The sequence below is a fragment of the Halyomorpha halys genome, unplaced genomic scaffold, assembly GCF_000696795.3.
Source record: "Halyomorpha halys isolate HHAL.00 unplaced genomic scaffold, Hhal_1.1 Scaffold723.1, whole genome shotgun sequence".
NCBI classification, from domain to species: Eukaryota; Metazoa; Arthropoda; class Insecta; order Hemiptera; family Pentatomidae; genus Halyomorpha; species Halyomorpha halys.
In genome coordinates, this window is record NW_027110197.1 from 790,100 (window position 1) to 809,428 (window position 19,329).

Consider the following 19,329-nt stretch of genomic DNA (forward strand, 5'->3'; position numbering starts at 1 on the left):
CATGAACAATGAGGATTTCTATCTTTCATATATGATAAGAAAGTATTTTAAACTCATTAATTTATTGTATTATATACTTAAAAATTAATTAGATTAGTTCTAATAAAGAATTATTATATAATTTAACATAATAATTTGTTGAGTTTGAAATTATTAATTTTAGTTTTGAAGATGGGGATCGTTAACCCGAAACGTTAAATGAAATTACTAATAATTAATTTGGATTTAAATTAGTATTTTATGAAATTTAAGAAGGTATTACACTGGTTTAGTTTGCTTACCGTATAGATTATTTTCTTTGATATTTTTAATTTGTTCCTATCAGATTAACGGTTTCTTTTTTATTCAAGTGATTGTGCGTTAATTTATAAAGTTATACGAACTGAAAAAAGTATATATGTAAAAGATAAGAACAACAAACAAAAATAAAATATTTAATAAGGAAAAGAAAAATCTTACTTGCTGAATTTTAACTAACTAAAAAAATATTACAACTTGATATGAATTATAAATATACAAAGATAATATAGGAATATTATTTCAAATACAACTAACTAAAAATACCATCTATAAACATTTCTTTAGGTCCAAATAAAGGGCCATAGAAAATTTAAAAAAAAAACAAATACAAATATAAAAAATTGTCAATAAATTACTGATAATTAATATATTTTATAACAGAAAAAAATACAAAACAAATTTCTTTATAAATCAAAAGTGAATTGAAATATTTTGGTAAATAATGATCTTTAACTAAGAGTTAATTACTAATGAGTCAAAATAAAAAAAAGTAGAGAAAAAATCTTATGTTAAGGAAGTAATATTATTAATACTTTTTCGAAATATTACTAGTGTCCGTAAAATTAGGAAACATAACAAAAATTTTGGTAAGTAAGCGACAATACCCAATTTAATAAGGAGATATTTATCTATTAGTGTGATAACAAAGTGAATATTAGTATTTACCAAATTAAATAATTGAAAATCATTAATACCTATTAATATAATCACTGTTTATATTATAGTAATTGTGATTTCAAGCTGAAAATAAAATATTTGAAGTAATAATAAATTTAGGTAGTATTAAAATTTTTAAAATATGAAGGGCTTTATCTATTAGTGTTATAATGGAACGAGGAATAGTATTGAGTGAATTATATAATTTTAAATCATTAATAATAAGTTTGTAATAAGAAATTGAAATAGTAATTAATTTAAATAGTGTAAATAATAAAAAACAGTTACGCTGTTACATTCAGATAACAAATGATAGCTTTTAGTATACCTATTAGATACCCTGTCATTTCTTAATCCTGTCGGTAGGAAACCTAACCATAAATACATAATCCATGATTTTACGATAATCCTGAATACTTATTTGCCCATCCTCTTCATATGATATTATGTTTTCCATATCCTATGATTACGGTATTGTGAAAATGAAAAGCCCTGAAATATTAAACTGCCAACTCAGTCAGCCCAAGGACCAACCCTCTCATTAGAAGACCAAGCTAAACTTTTGAAGTTCAGTTAATTCGATAAAACAGCAATGACTCTGATTACTGCCTCGCTTGATAGTTATTCCTTTATTAGCTGACCACAGAACCTCCCCTAAGGCAGTTGAATTTTTAAACAGTCTTATATCAGCAGTGAACATTTGCCGTCTGATTATCTACTTCGAAATTACAGTAATTTCATACCCCACTTATGAACTGTTCTAGGATATCTGGTATTCATAACAGTTCCCAAGAAAATGTATTAGTTAAAAAATGTGGAAAACAGGGCATGATATATGAATAAATATTAGAAATGACGAGATCTACATCAAAATACAACTGTCCATTACCTCACAATTCAATGTCAAAATTTATTTGGTTCAAAAATAGTAAATTATTTTTTATACAAAGTTAAAATATAAAACGTCTTGAATTATATTGCTTTTTGTCATTGATTCACAGACTTCGAAGTTATTTATTCACACTAAAATCAGTTTGCCAAAAAACGGTTTTGTTTGAAGAAATTAGAAAATCCATGAAGTTCCTCATATATTGTCACATATTTCGTCCAACAAAAATGATATGTGTACACACTGACGCTCCAAAGTTTAAAAACAACACAATTTTATTAAAAAATTCTATACACTTTGGAATAGATAAAAAGAAATTAAAATAGATTTTTATAATTAAACTTCGTCACAACACAACTAACAAAAAATCGATATTAGAAAAACATATTAGTAAAATAAAATTAACCGTTAAATAGCCAAATGGAATTTACAGACATTTTTATTTAATTATGCCAAAAAATGTATGTAAAAGTATAAAAAATTAAAACAATTATAAACACATGAAATCCTGTAGATAATAGGAATATATATTGTTGTTCATAAAAAATTCCAGTCTCTGAAAATTTATTTATATATTTCATTTGAATCAATTTGTAATTTCTAAATTTCTTTGAAATAAATCAAACAATTTCGCCATGGATATTCGACGTTAAATAGACAATATCCATTGTTATTTACCAGAAATTACAATTTTTTTTAATCAAATATGAGTGTCAACTTTTAAACCAGTTGGAAAATATGAATAAGCCTAAAATATACCTCAGACAATCTATACATAGAAAATAGAGCTATCCTAGATACTATGATTGAGCATGAAATAATATATCACAAGATTTAGACTTATAATTTTAACAAAATAAGTCTATTTTAGAAATATTAAGACTGGTTTCGATTAGTATTCTTTCCAAATAATTCTTTAATCTAAGAAAAACATTCGGGTTTTATCTCTATTGTTAAATTTTAGTTTTTTTATAACTTAAATTTTATGATATTATTTCAGATTATTGTTAAATAATATAATAATTTTTTTTAAACTAATATTAAACGGGGGAAAAACAATTACTTAAAATTATTACCCAAGGTATAGAGCGATTTAGCTATTAACTTTTTCCCTGTTCGGATATTTTATTTCTTAATGTTTATGACTATCATTAAGCAATAAGTGTTTTTTGAATCATTACAAATATAATTCTGAATAAGTTAGTTTATTAATTCTCAAATGTTTCATTCTTAATATTCAGGTATGTTTTATACTAAGTTTTATTCAAAATTTAAGCTTTGTGAAATTATGGGTGTTTATCAATATATTGAATGTTTTGAGATGTATATAAGAGTAATTATTCTTTATAAACAAATAGTGGTTTGAAATGTTTCAAATTCAAAAAATGGTACCATGAGAAAAAATACCTAGAATGAATATTCGTTAATTAAATATTAATGGTTTAAAGATTCACATCAACTGCCTTAAAGATGAACCTAACATGATACTAATATTGATCATACTGGAACAACTTGATAAATAGAATTTTCATGGCTCTAGTACACTACAAGTTCAAAATGATTCTATTCGGATGGAACAGTAACTTGGTACTCTCTTCTCTAACAGAACAATGGTAACATTTATTTTCACAATCTTTTTTTAATAAATGTGATTAGAAAATATTTGATCGTATTCATTGAAAGAAAACCGCCACCGTCACGCCGACTGATAGTTCTTAGTTAATGCCAAATTAGTTTAAACTTTCAGTTCTTTACTTGTAATTATATTCACAAATCATTGTTTAACAATTTAGGATGGAAATCCAATTGCAAACATTCAGTTAAATAATTTTCTTTTACTTTACTAGCCAACGTTTCGGACAAATCTTACTATAAGCGTCATGATGATAATAAAAAAAATTGTTGGAATTATGAACAAAAAATTGTATTTTTCTATTGCTATAAAAATAAGTATTAAGTACTAAGTAGTAGGATCCCTCGAGGCTGTTATAACAAGTATAAATTTTATATTTTTATGAATACAGTTTGACAAAAGTCTTTGATTGCATGAAAGAATCAGGAAAAATGGAGCTGTCTCGGCTTTTCCGTTCGGATCTGTTGTTTTTACTTTTTCTCTTTTATTATTCATAAGATTCTTTAATATGTAATATTTATCTATTATTTATTATTACCAGCAGTGAGAAATATTTATTTTTTCCAAATGAGTAAAATGAAGGTGCTTTAGGGGAAGATTTTATAAAAATTCGTTATTTAAGCCAATTTCAATGATGATAAATACTAACTGATATTAAAGACCAACTTGTTATATAGTAGTTTTCGAGGAAATGGAAAAAAAAGTTTGAAAAATCGATTTTGTTATATGACACTTCCCATCCATCGATTTTATCAAAAAGGTTTATGTCACATCCCAGGCATATACACGCCTTAAATACGTAATTTTAGTTTCGTAGAATTTTTCGATTTTGAGCTGCTCACACTGCTAAGGCTGTACACACTGAGACTATTTTGCAAGACTAGGATTTTTTGATTTAGAGGATCTCAAAACATGTATTTCCGTTGAAATTCGAATTTGATTTTTTTTTAGGTTCACAATACTTCTCCCTACTATATATTCCAAATATAGTTAAGTGGAAGTAAAAATAGATCAGAAAATATAGCTAACCTCTCAACATAATAATGGTGTTAAAACATAAAAATTCCATATACATTAATTTTGTTTTCTTAATTTAAAAAAAAAAATGAAAAATTTACACCAATATTGACACTACTGATAATATTTTACTTTCGATAACCCATTCTAACGTTACCTTCTTTCTAAAATTAAAAATATCGCGGCATAATATATATCAACATATCGATATTTTTGTTTATAAATTGAACTAATGCCTGAAAATTATTGACTCGATATTTACATCACTATTTAAGTAAGTGTCCCCATTGAAACTGAGGAGGTACAAATATATTTTCATTTGTTTAATCTGATCTAAAAGTTTTATCTTATTTCTCCACTACGTTGGAAACGGTTTAAGAAGAACCATTGGACATGTAAGAAAGAGAACTACAGCAACTATTGAAAAATATCGAAGGAAGGAGTTGAGAAGTGCAGGTGGGTTATCCATCACGCCCCTGTCTGCCCGCTATAGTCAGCTCATTGATTACTACCCAGCTCCGATCCACTGTTTATTTTTCTTTCTATGTCCCTATCTCTGTACACCTCTGGATCTGTTTACTATACACATCTTCATCACTATAATGCACTCTGAACAAAGAGTAAAAAAGTGAAAAGAACATGAACCTCGTGTAAAAATATGTTGTTTCTGTCGTATAGATATGACAAGGAAAATAAAGGTTTGTAAAGTTACATAACAACATTAAACCGGAGAATATCTCGAAAAAGATTCGAAAAATCATAATTATAAAAATTCGTTATTTATTTATTTTAGATATTTTTTTTTATTATTTATTATTAATTATAAAAATAAAAATATGGTGTGTTTCTGTATGTTATATAGATAGATATGAAGAGGAAAATAAAGATTTGTAAAATTACAAAACAATATGAAACTGGAGTATATCTCGAAACAGATTAAAAAAAACCATAATTATAAAAATTAATTACTAGTTCCAAATCGAAAAGTACGAAACTGAAATTACAAAATCGATTTTCCAATTTTTTTTTTCGATTTCTTCGAAAACTTCTATAACGAGTTGGTCTTTAATATCATTTATGACTCATCCTCATTGAAATTGTCTGACACTTCTTAAATAACGAATTTTTATAAAATCTTCCTATAAAGCACTCTCCATTTTTGATTATTTGAAAAAAATAAATATTTTTCATTGCTGATAATAATAAATAATAGATAAATAAAAAATCTTAAAGAATCTTGTTAAGAACAAAAAGAGAAGAAGTAAAAACAACAGATCCGAACGGAAAAGCCGATACCGCAAAATCTTTCTCGATTCTATGACAGTTATTTTGTGTGAAACTGTTGTATTTTTAAAAATGTAAAATTTAAATTTTTTTATTACCACACCGAGACCCCTTAAAATACTTATTTTTATAACAACAGAAAAATAATAGTTTTTTGAGACTGGTATTTATTTTTTAAATAAATCAAATGGTATCCACTTAAGTGTCAACACTCTTTAGTCTCAACAGCTTATTATACATCCATTTGTAACAATCTTAACAACACCATTATTATTAATAAATTAAAATGCCTTAAATATAAATGTACACCTTACATCCAAATTTAAAAATGTTTTGCAGGCTATTCTGCCCTGGTCCTTAATTACAAGTCAAATTACCCCATGAAAAAGTCAATTAATAGGGAATCATATTAATTATTAGTAATTTAAGCTAAGCTTATTTCTAGTTACCTTTTTCTACCGTTTTCTTCAAAAACCAATATTTCTAATGAGTATGACTTATACACATATATATTGGTTAGTAATTAACTTAAATTCATTATGTATGTTATTTACTTTAAGTAATATTGTTGATAATATTATTACTCAATATTTTGAGAATCTTTAATTTAAAAATTAATTTTAGGACATTGTATGTCCAAATTCAACGTTTTTAGTACTACTTTCACTACTAATGATTTATTATCGATAAAATCTTCTAAGAAATATATTTAAGTTCTGGAGTATATGATTATATTACGGTATTTAAATATTAAGTTTTCGTATTTTCTCAACTCTATAATGTGCTCATGGACTTATGCTAATATCGATATTACAATATTTAATATGGGAAATCATTATTTCTACCGACATTCATATTCTACCTTTGTGTACTAGACAATTATTACTTTATTTTATGTTTAAATATCGGAATTAGGATATAACGGATAAAAACTATTAAAAAAATTATCGATATATTTCTTTTTTTAAATATTAATAATCCTATACTTTTCTAACAAAACCCTAATTCGACTAATGAAACCAAATTCGTTGGTTGCAATGTTCATAAATTTGAATTTTTCATAAATTAGAATTTTCATTACCTATCATTAATCAAAACTGAGATGACTGGAAATACCTTCTGGAAATACATGATTAATATATAGTAAAAACAGTTACAATTCCTGCAATAACAATGGATCCCTTGTTATTGAAAGAGATGTATCTTCTAGACTTTGATAAAATATTTTTAGCTGAATCTAGTAGGCTTTGATTTTGCACGGGCTTATCCGATAACGCTTGGGGACGCCGGAAAACATATTTTATATCTATAACCATACTATTTTATTTTATTTTGACCTAAAATAGAATTTAGTACGAAAATGCCCCTGCTTAATAATTAATATTTCCTAAGACTCAACGTTCCTATACATCACTAACACATCAATTTAGTTTATAAACCCAAAAATTTTTTGTTTGTTCTTAATTCCATATGTGCGTTCAATTTTTAGTCTTTTCGATGGATGTCTTTAATAGTTATTATTTTCTTTAAGAAAGTTTTTAAATGGAAACATGTTTATAAGGAATATCTAATGTTTCGATGAATTTATGCATTCAAAACATTTTTATCCATATTATTTATAACATTTTATACATTCTAACAAGTGTTAAATTATTAATATATATATATGGACATAAAGAACTAAGCCATGATTCTTGAAATATATGTAACTTCTAAAACTTTGGCTATAAACATCCTACAATAATCTTGATGGGGCAATTAGCGGTTACAGGTATTATATAATATTTAAATTGCCAAGATGACTGATTGTTCGATGATTAAATTCTTTAATTATTAATTTTAGCTCTGATGAAGCTATTAGAATAATGATCAGTGAAAACCATTATCAAGCCTAACTCTTCAATGAATATAATGGCTGATTTATTAATTTTTTTTCTATGCTTAAAATAATCATTTAAAGTTAACGTATCCTTTTATTGACATAATTCGCAAATGAAAACGTATAATAATTAAATTTTAGAAACAATTGTGTAATAATTATATCTCCCCATATACACTCCGGTTTGTTCTTTGCTCATTTTTACAAGAGTCACTAGAACAGGGAAAAGACATTCTTCATCTGACTCAACTTAACATTTTTTAGCTTCTAAATTTCCATTTTAATTTTACTCGTCATATTATCCTCGGGCCAAATATTTTGCTAAATCATTTGTATTAATAATCTTTAAGATTTATTTTTAAAGTAAGCTGTTACGTTTCTTATTGTTAAAAAATGGTAGGAAGTAAAGTAGTGTTTTAAATTTTATAATCATGTTTCAGCGCTGTAGGTGTAAACTGAGAAAAGTTGTGAAAGGAAAAACTTTTTTTACATATTTTACAATAATTTTATTTATCAAAAAGTTTTAAAATGTTAAAAAGCATGTTTTTATACCTCTTTATAAACGAGGTTGAAACTTTTGTTTAAGAATACGAATTGATAGTAAAGCTTTGAATAGATATTTGTATAGCGGTCGCAGCCAAAAATAACAAACATAAAATGAAGTATTTATCTGTTCATTTTGAATTAATTATTCCGGTGTTTAACGAAACTATTTATAATCTAAAACTAAACAATTTATAAATTATTTCCAGAAATACTACTAATTATTTAAATTGTATATAACTAAAAAATAATTAAAACTAAACTAAACTATTTATAGTCTAATAAAGACCTATATAAGAAATGATGGAGTAATAATATACGATATACGATAGTAATATATACTACTAGAAAACATGTCAATGAAATACAACTGGTGAATGAATATATGAAATCTAATCTAACATAAGTTTTGATACCATAATATAAATTATTATTAAATTTTATAATGAATATTGTTGAAACATAAAGTAAAAATTAAATTTAAAATAGTTTCTTTGCTTATGCATGTTTTGGATGCTACAACATAAATTGTTCTTAACGTACAATCAATACCTCATTCGGTTCACATGACTGTGGCTTAAAACGGAGCCCTCACATTCAGTTATAACATCCGAAATTCTTAGTATTAATGATTAATTTGAATTAATTAAATTAATATACTTGTAAATTAATATAATTCTTTAATATGATGTCTTGATCCACAATTATCTTAATGAACCTTATGTTAAATAACGAAATAGTTTAATCTTTGAAAAAAGGCACTTGAAAAATAAAATGATTATATTTTATAAGTGAAAAATTATATTTAAAAAAATGAACAAAAATAACTAAAATTAAGATATACAATGGTTGGTATATGTAATTTAATTAATTTAAATTAATCTTTTTTTTTATTCATATACTTGTTTTTATTAGTATCTTGTTTTTATTTCTTTTTGTCCATTTTTTAAATATAATTTTTGCTTATACATACATAATTTTTAACCCAACCTCAGTTTACTTCTTTGTATCTTATTATCTTACATAGTTAATTATATTTTATAGTTTCACCTATTACATTCTGTATGTACTTCATAATAGTATAATATTTAGTTCCTTACAAAGTGATTGTCTATGAAATAATATTAAAAGTTGTAAGGATATGTTATTAAAAGTTATTCAAAATTATAATTTTTTTAAATTTATAAATACTGATTTTATTCTTATATATTAGTTTAGCGCCTGTCAGTAGACAATCGGCTGCCATTTAACGACCAGTAAATTGTATTATAAAAGAGGGAAAAAATGGACAAATTAAATAATACCATAATTGTATCTTAGGTAAAATTAGAAGATTCAACTAAATTTGCTAATTATTGGAAATAAAGTTTTTCGATTTTTATTAGTTTTGAAACAAGATGACGGCAATCTTCAGGTTAATTTTAAGCGGCTTATAGTTTACTTCGCTGGGAATAAAAATAAAAATTTAATAAATATAAAAAATTCAAAGATTTATTGCATTTGTACTGTCCCAATGAACGGAAGATCATATAACAGTAGCCAAACTGCCCCTGGCAGTACAGCCACTAGTGTATAACCGCCTTCAGCGGACCAAGACTATAACATCTTATAATGCCGTAAGGCAAACAAAGATAATTGTATTTGTGTAGATATGTAATTCTTAGATTTAAGTTGTATATATCATTGTAATAGTTTAAATAAATAAATATAATAGGAGGTTAGAAAAAAAAAAAAAAAAAAAAAAAAAACCACGTGTCTCATAAATTAATAATAAACAGAAAAATATTTTTTTATTTTTTTTTAAAGATACTTCTGCAAACATTTAAAATCACGTCATATTAAAGATAAACAAAAAAAAAATTATCGTTCAATATTAAACTTCTATAGTTAAAGATAATAATAAAATTAGATGATAGTTCGATTAATTATTACTTCAGTACGCAAATAATGTTACGATTGCCATAATGAAGAATCGGTTTAAAAATGATTAGTTTTAACAATTTTTTATAAATAAAAAAATATATATGCTTCATTAGGTTTTTTTTTTTAAATTTTAGTTGATACTTAGTAAGCCGTTCTGTAAAAAATTGAAATGCATTTTTCTACAACCAAAACATTTTGAAAAAGAAAAAAAAATAATAGGTCGGATTAAACCTTTTTTAACCCGGAAATTGTTTATGAGACAAATCTAAATTAATTCTTTTCTAAGTTATCCGGCATATTTTTGGATGATTATTTTTTGTATGATCCTGAGTCAGAAGGGTGACGAAATATTTAAAGATAATGAAAACTTGGGGGGGGGGGGAAATATTTAATCCGTTTATTCAGAAACGAATACAAACAATGACAGAGAATTATTAAATAAGAAATGAAAGTCTGTGGGGCAATTATTAAATTTTTATTTTTACCTAAAACTGCAAAATTGTCTTTTACAACATATGCAATTAACCATTAACATTCCCAATGGCTAACGGAGACAGACATCTTCACACATCCTAAGTTTTATTTTTAGTAGTTCCAGAATTGTCTTCATATGCCCCAACATAGTCTTTCTTCTCTTCATTGGTTATTATAGACTGCTTTTGAACAAGGTAGCTTTTTAAATAAGAATAACATTTTCTTATTATAAAATGATGATGAAATTTTCCACATTTAAAAAGTTCAATACTTCTTATTTTTTTCCTTTTTTGTATAGCTTACAACGATTTTCCCTGGCTCAAAATATTGCAATTGTATTTGATTATCTTGATCATAAGCTATAAATAATCTATTTCGTTTTAATTTGACTGATTCATATAAAATCCCATTTTCTTGACAAAAGAAACTAGAGATTAATAATACCGACCTCGGTTTTCTACCATTGTTTTCTAATTCTCGCATATTTTTAAATAACTCTCTAATGTTTTCATGGTTAATACGTTATTATATAACACTTTCACATTATTTTTCAGTACTTTGGAACTTCCTCTTGTGTGCATGCTTTGAGAAGACAACATTGTTTGTAACCAATGCTAGATACAGTCTGCCAGATCTACTACAATTAGTTTACTATTTCATGTAAAATATTAGACCATTTATTAGGAAATTTCAACTACTTGATTAACAATATTAAACATATACCTGAGGAAAATTTAGCGTTGAAATTTTAACATTTTCCAATTAAATGAACAAATAATGAAGGATTCAAGGCTCCTTGGACGGTTCATATAAGCAACATTTTCACGTAAATAAAAAATGGTAAATAAAATAAAAAAATATTTTTTCTTTTTACAACAATTAAACATTTTAAATTAAAAAAATTAGTTGTATAGATAACATATCAGGTATCAGTTTGAAGGTAATAGACAAATCGTTGTGCTGTTAATTGACAAAAATAAAATTTCATAAAATATATTTTTTTTTATGTCAAAATCTTTCCAAGATAACTTGATTTTTTTAAGTTTTTAAATAAGGGCTGGTACAGACCAAGAGAAATATATTTTACTTAAACCAAAATGTGCACTAAGTCAAAACTCAATGCATCTGTGATTAGTATTTTTTTAAACATTTAATTTCATCAAATTTAAAAAATTCTATTTTTTGACTTACGCAATAGTTTTAATCATTTTCAAACGGTTAAAATAGGGAAAATATTAGATTTTTGACATTTATAGTTCAAAATTGAAGAGATGAGTGGATTAAGGTGTTATGTAACAAACATAAATAAATAAAAAAAAAAAAAATGAATTCAGTGTTTATTCTTGTTATAGACCGGGAAATGAGTGTTTCTATGTGTTTGTTTCTATTTACTTAATTTTATTTAGTTTTTAATTTAATTTATATTGTGTAAACGTAAGCCAGTTATCACAATTATTTTATGCTACTATTGCTAAATTGTACCCAGTATTTTATTTTGTAAAATAATAAAAATTTCAAATTTAATAATCCTTTAACTGGAAGATTACTGTTGAGAAAGGTAATTATTCTCCTACAATGTATGACTATTAGAAAGTTTTTACTCAATAATGACATTAATATTATAATATATTAGCAAGTAAGACAAATAGGAGAAAATTATATGTCAAATATAGGTTTTTGTTATCAACAGCCTGAAGATGGGGGAAATCTCCCGAAACGTTGCTGTATGATATGAAATAAACTATTATAGTTTAATAAGGAAGAAATTGCGTCATTCACTAAATCCAGTTAAAAATTTCAATTTGAAAATGCCTAGATTCAATGAAGAACTTAACCAAAGATTCAATATAAAAATTTGAAATGTTAGTGTAATTGATATTTTATAAAAGAAATTCACTTGCGGACTCTCAGTAAAATTAAAAAAATAAATTATTTATTTATACTGGATGATTAATTGTGCAGGCGACCAATTGAGGAAGTAAAATTATACATCAAACTTTCCTATGATAAAATCATTTGTGCAAAGAAGTATGTAATATAATATAATGTTACAGAGGTTAGAGTACCGACAATCTTCAAAGAGTAGATGTTATTTTTACACTTTTGTGCCCGTAAGCGTTTACCAAAAGCTGTAATCTAGATGTGTGCCGCGTGCTCCCGGCTCAGTCAAAATTATAGACATCTCAAGCCTTAGTTCCACAACATTTCACTTCACATCAACTTATTCCCAGCAGGTGGTGAGGATCTGCACGCTTTTGGTACCGAGTCTAATAGGAGAAGAAATTATTTATAATATCCAGTGTAATATCATAAAAAATTAACCATAAACTAAAATTGCTAGATAAAATTTGTAAAAAAACATTCTATTCTTGAAGAAAACAAGTTCAAAGAATTACATATACCCGAAAAAACGGGATTGCTCTGATTTTTCATCATGGCGTACGGATTCGGTAAAAAAAAAATTCGAGAATCACAAATGTATTCAAAATTCAGTATTTAAATAGATTTTATAAAATTCTATTGGAGTTTAGAACGTAAGATTTCAATCGATTAAACGGAATACTACACGGTAACATAAAATGAGTTATAGAGAATTAGTGTTTTTTTTTTAAATTGTTTATTTAATATCTAATCTATATTTCTTTTTTTTTATTAGTATTTTTTTTCTGTTTCCAAATTCAAACTAATATGTGTCATTATCAATTAGATTGAATGTATAATAATTATTTACGATAGACTAAAAATATGGATGGAAAAATATATCTACAAAATATTTCAATATTAAATGTTTACAGAAGTGTATTATCAATAATAGATACTTTATATTTCTTTCAACATTTTTTAGTGTATATTTTCATTCAGAAAACTTTAGATTGAACCAATTTAAAAATCTCATTGGAGCTGGAGGCGTTAACCGCATTGAATATCACATTGAAAATAAAATTGCAGTTTTTAAATAACATTAATTTTTATTTTTATTTTTTTATTCTCTTCAATTAGATCCATTTATTTTAGTTGAATGACTCTTGTACTTCATAACTTTGTTGAGAGTATTACTTATTGTTTTAATTGGAAAATATCGTAGGGGGATAATATATGCGGTCAGCAAAAAAAATTAAATAAACAAAAATTATTTACTCATGCCGACGTTTCTATCCCTCATTATTTATTTTTTTGTTCAACTAATTCAAATCAGATACCTATCATTGCTATATTAAAATATAATTAATCTGTATTTCATTTAGTTATTGTTTCTTTGTTAGCATTTTTGTTTTGTTTTAATGCTCTGCTTCCAAATTTATATTATTATTGCAAGTATCATTGGGTGTATAATAGTTTATTTTATACATTTTTAAGTCGAAATGCCTGCTGATTTAAAATATACTACAAATGATTTTAAAAATATGGACGGAAAAATATGTTTACAAAACTCATCAATATTCAATGTTTACTGAAGTGTAATAGCAATAATAGTATAAATTAGTGAGCTTAAGAATTATAATACTTTGTTTTGTAAACGTATGATCACTACTCATTAATGATTCTTAACAATGAAAAGGTGATAAACTAATTTATAATTGTAGGAAACAGATTTTATTTTATTCTTTTTTTACTAATTGGTTCTCCTTTACTTATATAATATTTTTATAACTTCCGTTAAATGCCTTGAGAAAGGCTAGGATCATAAATCCTCCTAAACCAAGTAAAACTACCCAACAAACAAAACGAACAAGAAGAAAATGGAAGAGTCGACGCTGGGAACTCGTTACAAAAGGAGGTTAGAAGTTTAAGCCGGACATAGATATGAGGCCCTCTGGGACAGTTTATGTACTTTTCGAAAAGAGAGAGGAAAATAGAATGAAAAAGAGGGAGAGAGAGTGAGAGAGAGAAAGGGAGGGAGTGAGAGAGTGGAAAATAAAAGAGGTGGCGAGGGAGGGCGGGAGTGGCGCGGTCTCCGATTGGTCCGTTCGCGCGGGTCCCCCATCACTCTTCTCTCTCACTCTCCCGCGCTCTCTCTTTCTCTGAGTTATTTTTTCTACTCTTTCTCTTTTTTCTTTTTTTTTTCCTTTCTGTTCTCTCCCGCTGAATGTATCTGTTTTCGTGACCAGGGGTGGGGAGCAGGTCGCCCCAGAGATCCCCCAGTCACCGAACCAGACGCGATCCGGTCGCACGTTTTCGGATAACCGATGCAACAGGTACGTCATTTACAATGTGTGTACTAGCAAACAGCGGATAACGAATAGTTGTTAATTACGAAATACCGCCTATGAACCTGCGTACAAATAATTACCGAAAATATGCTATAAAACTTATTAAAAAAAAAGATTAGTCATTTAAATTAATTCTATTGCCCCGACCTATTGATACTAAAATATACAAAACAAACTACCCATATAGTTTAAAACAGTTTAATGTTTTCAACATTTCAACAAGTTCAGAAACTGATATAATCAATCAAGAAATTAAAGAATTATATGATGACTTCCAATTTTATGTTTTTGAAGAAAATCTTGTAATAAAGAATCCAGGTTTGTATAAATATAACGTTTGATGTTACATCGGTGTTAGAAATTGCTTCGATATTTTTGTATCAATCTAAAATAAATTTGGCATATTATGCTACCATAGCTAATTGTTAAGAAGAAAATCCTCAGTAAAGATAAAGAGAACAATATTTGTTTGAATTACTTCTCACAATGCTGAAAAATGATGAAATATTTTTCTTTTCTTTTTCCAAATTCAACCCCCCACTCTTTGGACATTAAAACGTAACCGTATTAAAAAGGCTTTTCCTTATCTTAGAAATTAAACCCCTCATAAAACAATATTAAAAAGAAATATAATTTAAATATTTTTTTATTTTTAATTATTTTATATGAAGTGTCAAGTAATATTACAATTCATTTACTGAACAGTAAACAGAGAAACAATTTATTTATAGAATGATTAATTGAAACTAAGTATATTATAATAAATATTTACTACTTTTCTCCCGTACCTCTACACCGTACATTAGTCAATTTTTTCCTGTATGTTTCTACTCATTTATTATCTTAAAAATCTTTTATAAAAATCTCTTATGTACAATAAGCAGATCAAAACAGTCAAAATATAATAAAATTTAGTATCCTCAAAAACGTCGAATTTACGCATCAATTACAATATAAAATAAACGATTATTAGCTCTAAATACAATGTGATACACAAAACTATTTAAGAAATATGACATAGCTATGCATGTCATATTTTGAATATAGAGTAAATGTATGTTTATTAGAATAAAAATTTTCACAACTAAAAATAAATAAATAATGAAAACCGAGGCTTGTTTAAAATAACATAAAGACTGAACTGAGTTTAATTTTAATTGATAACCTTATTATAACTTTATATTATATTAAACCATTTATGAACTTCAATTAAGTTTCGATAAAAAACGATTACAATATAAAACGTGAAGTGGGTTCTAGCAATAACAACCGAAGTAAATGAATTTGAAAAACAAACGGATTTCAGTATCGAGTATAAAAAGATATATGGTGTAATGATAAACAAAACAAAACTTCCCGGCCTCTTAGAATATTGTTTGTTTTTCCATGTAAAATTTAATTTTTGACAGAAAATTGAAAACATCGTGATTGGTTGTTCCTCCTAGTCACAACATTCATAAATTTTCTATTAGAAATAGATTTGTGTGTTTGTGTGTATATATATGTATTCCAGAACAAAATTAGTGCATCACATTGTATTTTATGTTTGTTCGGTTTCTTGTTGATTAGAATTAAATAAAATCAGTCTAACTAGCATTGATATTTGTAAATGTTGTTGATGAAGTTAAGATCATAATATGAGAAGCTGTTGTTTATCTATCACATAATGTGAAAAATTAAGTGATGCACTACATTTGTCCAGAAGTATATATGTGGAAGAAAAATATGAGATTAATGTTATTAAATATATTGTAAATAAGACGAATTCAGATCTCATTATAAATATGACTCTTTTTTCGAATATTAGTGGAAAAGTGGTGAATAATAACAATGACAATTTCTAACTTAACTAATTTAATTCTCTTTCTAGAATCTAATGTGTTAAAATGTATGCTAGAGTGGACACCGAAAGGTTGTGAAAATAAATGAGTCTTTTGTAATGTTGAAATAAGAATAAATATTGTTATGTTTCAAATTCTCTTTTTAAGTAAGGATTTATAGTAAAATAAATAAATAATACAATAATAATGTATATAAACAAATAATAATTGAAAGTATAGTGAAATAAATCCCTATTCTCATTCATACTAAAAACGAAACAACAAAGCAAAAACACAGCGAACAATATACAGATTATGGAAATTTAGTAATAATGTTTCTTACTATGATAATAAATAATGCATAATTAGTAACTTTAACAATAATGTATCTTTCTATACTATACAGGTCTTCTGCATGGTGCTTGGTTAAACCAAGTAACAACTTAATAATAATTATGTCGTTAGTAAATATTAGCGTCATAGTTATAAATTCTTTCTTGTTTATAAGACTCATTCTTTATTTTAATTAAAGTTATCGTTACAAAAAGTTATTTTCAGTATTTTCATTTTTAAGACATTCTAATTTTATTATGTCAAATAACTGAATTTTATTTTCAAGGTCATAAATTTAAAATAACAATCGTTTCTCTAAAGGTTAAGTTGATACAATTTAATAGTTCTAGCATTAAAAATGTTTTGTGCTCAATATTTATTTTAACCTATAAAAATAAATAAATTCTCGAACCCATAAACTTGTTAGTATAAACAATAGTATGTGAAAAAATGAACATTTCAATAAGAAATATAAATGAAAATGAGAATTAAAGAATTGCAAATGTCAGGAGGATTAAGGGATATTGAAAAATAAGATGCTTCAAATTTATTGGTTTAGATTATTTCATTTTTTTGCATTTACCCCAAAAGGATGGGGGGGGGGTTAGAAACATATTTCAAATATTATTAAAACATTGAGTTGTCCTTAAGAATTGAAAACATGCTTGTAGTTTTATCGTTATAATATTTATTTTGATTTCTGCAAATTAAAATTTGATAATATATTGTTACACATTTAATAGAATTTTGCCTGTAATGTATATTACACTTATTCAAGAATTTTTGAAACCTATCGTTGAATATATCTCTGAACTTACACAGCAATATGAATTCAACTAAGTATTGTATATTTCTCTTTCTTTATTGTCATTTTAGTTTACTTTGTTTTTATTTTTCCTAGTTTTGATGTATTACCTTTCCTAAGTTAGTACTTAATGCCTGTAACATTGTTTTTTGAATAAAAAGAAATAAAGGCCGTCTTTAACCAAGTAGGAGCCCACGGCACTCGGCATATGTGTGCCCTTTATTTATGAACAATTTGTGATAATCAGCAACAATAGACAATTAGAATCATTATTTTGTTTTATTTTTGAAATATAAAAACCATTAAAAAATATATTTAAAAGTACTTCTCTTGACTTTCGATTGGCAAAATCATAAACTACTCTTTCTAAATCAGTATAAATTTTTTTTATTGACATGAATAATAAGCTAATCAATCTATCTTGAAGCAATAGTTCTTTTCTGTTCATTCTTGATTCGTTTTAAGTTATCAATGTTTAGAGTAACGGAGGCCTGTGGATCACGGGATATAAAGTAAAATTTTCTCTTTTCTTAAGAAATTCTTTTTCTTAGTCAATTTTTGTAACAATCTCCTTACCAGATCAGGTGAGCTATTCGGTCAGAATTGTAATAATTAACTACAATTCATTGCCATGCATTCAAACTCCCTTGAATTTAAAGTATATGAGCCGTAGGTTGTCAAAAATGGCTAAAAAAGTACTGAGTCTGTTAAAGATTTTCTTTTAAGCTATTTAGCTGGTAATTTACTTTTTTGATGGCTGTTACTTCTCCGCTAGGAACGGAATAATGGATTCATAAAGCTTAAAGAAACCTATGCGCAACTTATGCCGATATGATAGAACATAAAAAATCGAAGCAATTTTATTTTCATAATAATTGTAGAAAATTATTCAGTAACTCTTTTGACAATGATCGGAAATTTCGAATTTTTTGGCCATAAATCTTTCTGTATCAATTCCTTGGCAGGACTCTTTCTTAATATTTTTTTTTTTTTTAACACAGGAAGTAGTTATTTGTGAAGACTGAAATAATAAAACATATATCATAAAATTAAGTGCAGCGATACAATTCATTTCAAACATCAACCTGCCAAATAAATGTACAAGCCGATTCTCTAAAATGATTAAACAGTTGATTTTCAAAGATTTAGCTAATTGTAATAATATATATATTACGGGTGTTATATATATTACGGGGTCAATAAAGGTACAAAATAGTAAACAAATATTTAATGGTAACCAATGTTTCGCTTTTTCGCTTTACTTTGCAGGGCAAAATTAAAATACACAAACAAAGAAAATTAAGAAATTATACAAAAAAAAAAAAAGTATGTTCCTAAGAGATTTAACAAAAGTAAAAACAATATTATTTGTTTTCCTACATTATTTTCTTGTTATTACCAACCCATATTGAATAAACATCTATCCAGAGTAAATTTCGAACCATCTGATAAATTGTTAGTATCGAACATTCACTCTTTTAATAAAATATATATAAACATTTAATTACTAAGGGTCACTGTTAGTGTAAGGATATAATTGAACACATTACCTATCAATAAT

At 25.9% G+C, this 19,329-nt stretch overlaps 1 protein-coding gene across 2 annotated transcripts in view; it reads left to right on the forward strand.

Moving 5' to 3' along the window:
* Positions 1 to 19,329, forward strand: part of pb (proboscipedia) — a 162,309-nt gene that overhangs the window by 3,917 nt on the left and 139,063 nt on the right. The window contains exon 1 of one of the 2 annotated variants that reach the window (XM_014428467.2): positions 14,757 to 14,795. The exons of the other annotated variant lie outside the window; for it this stretch is intronic. The gene's annotated coding sequence lies outside the window, so the exon portion shown is untranslated. Of the gene's footprint in view, positions 1 to 14,756; positions 14,796 to 19,329 lie in introns of those variants that run through there. 2 annotated transcript variants of the gene reach the window in all.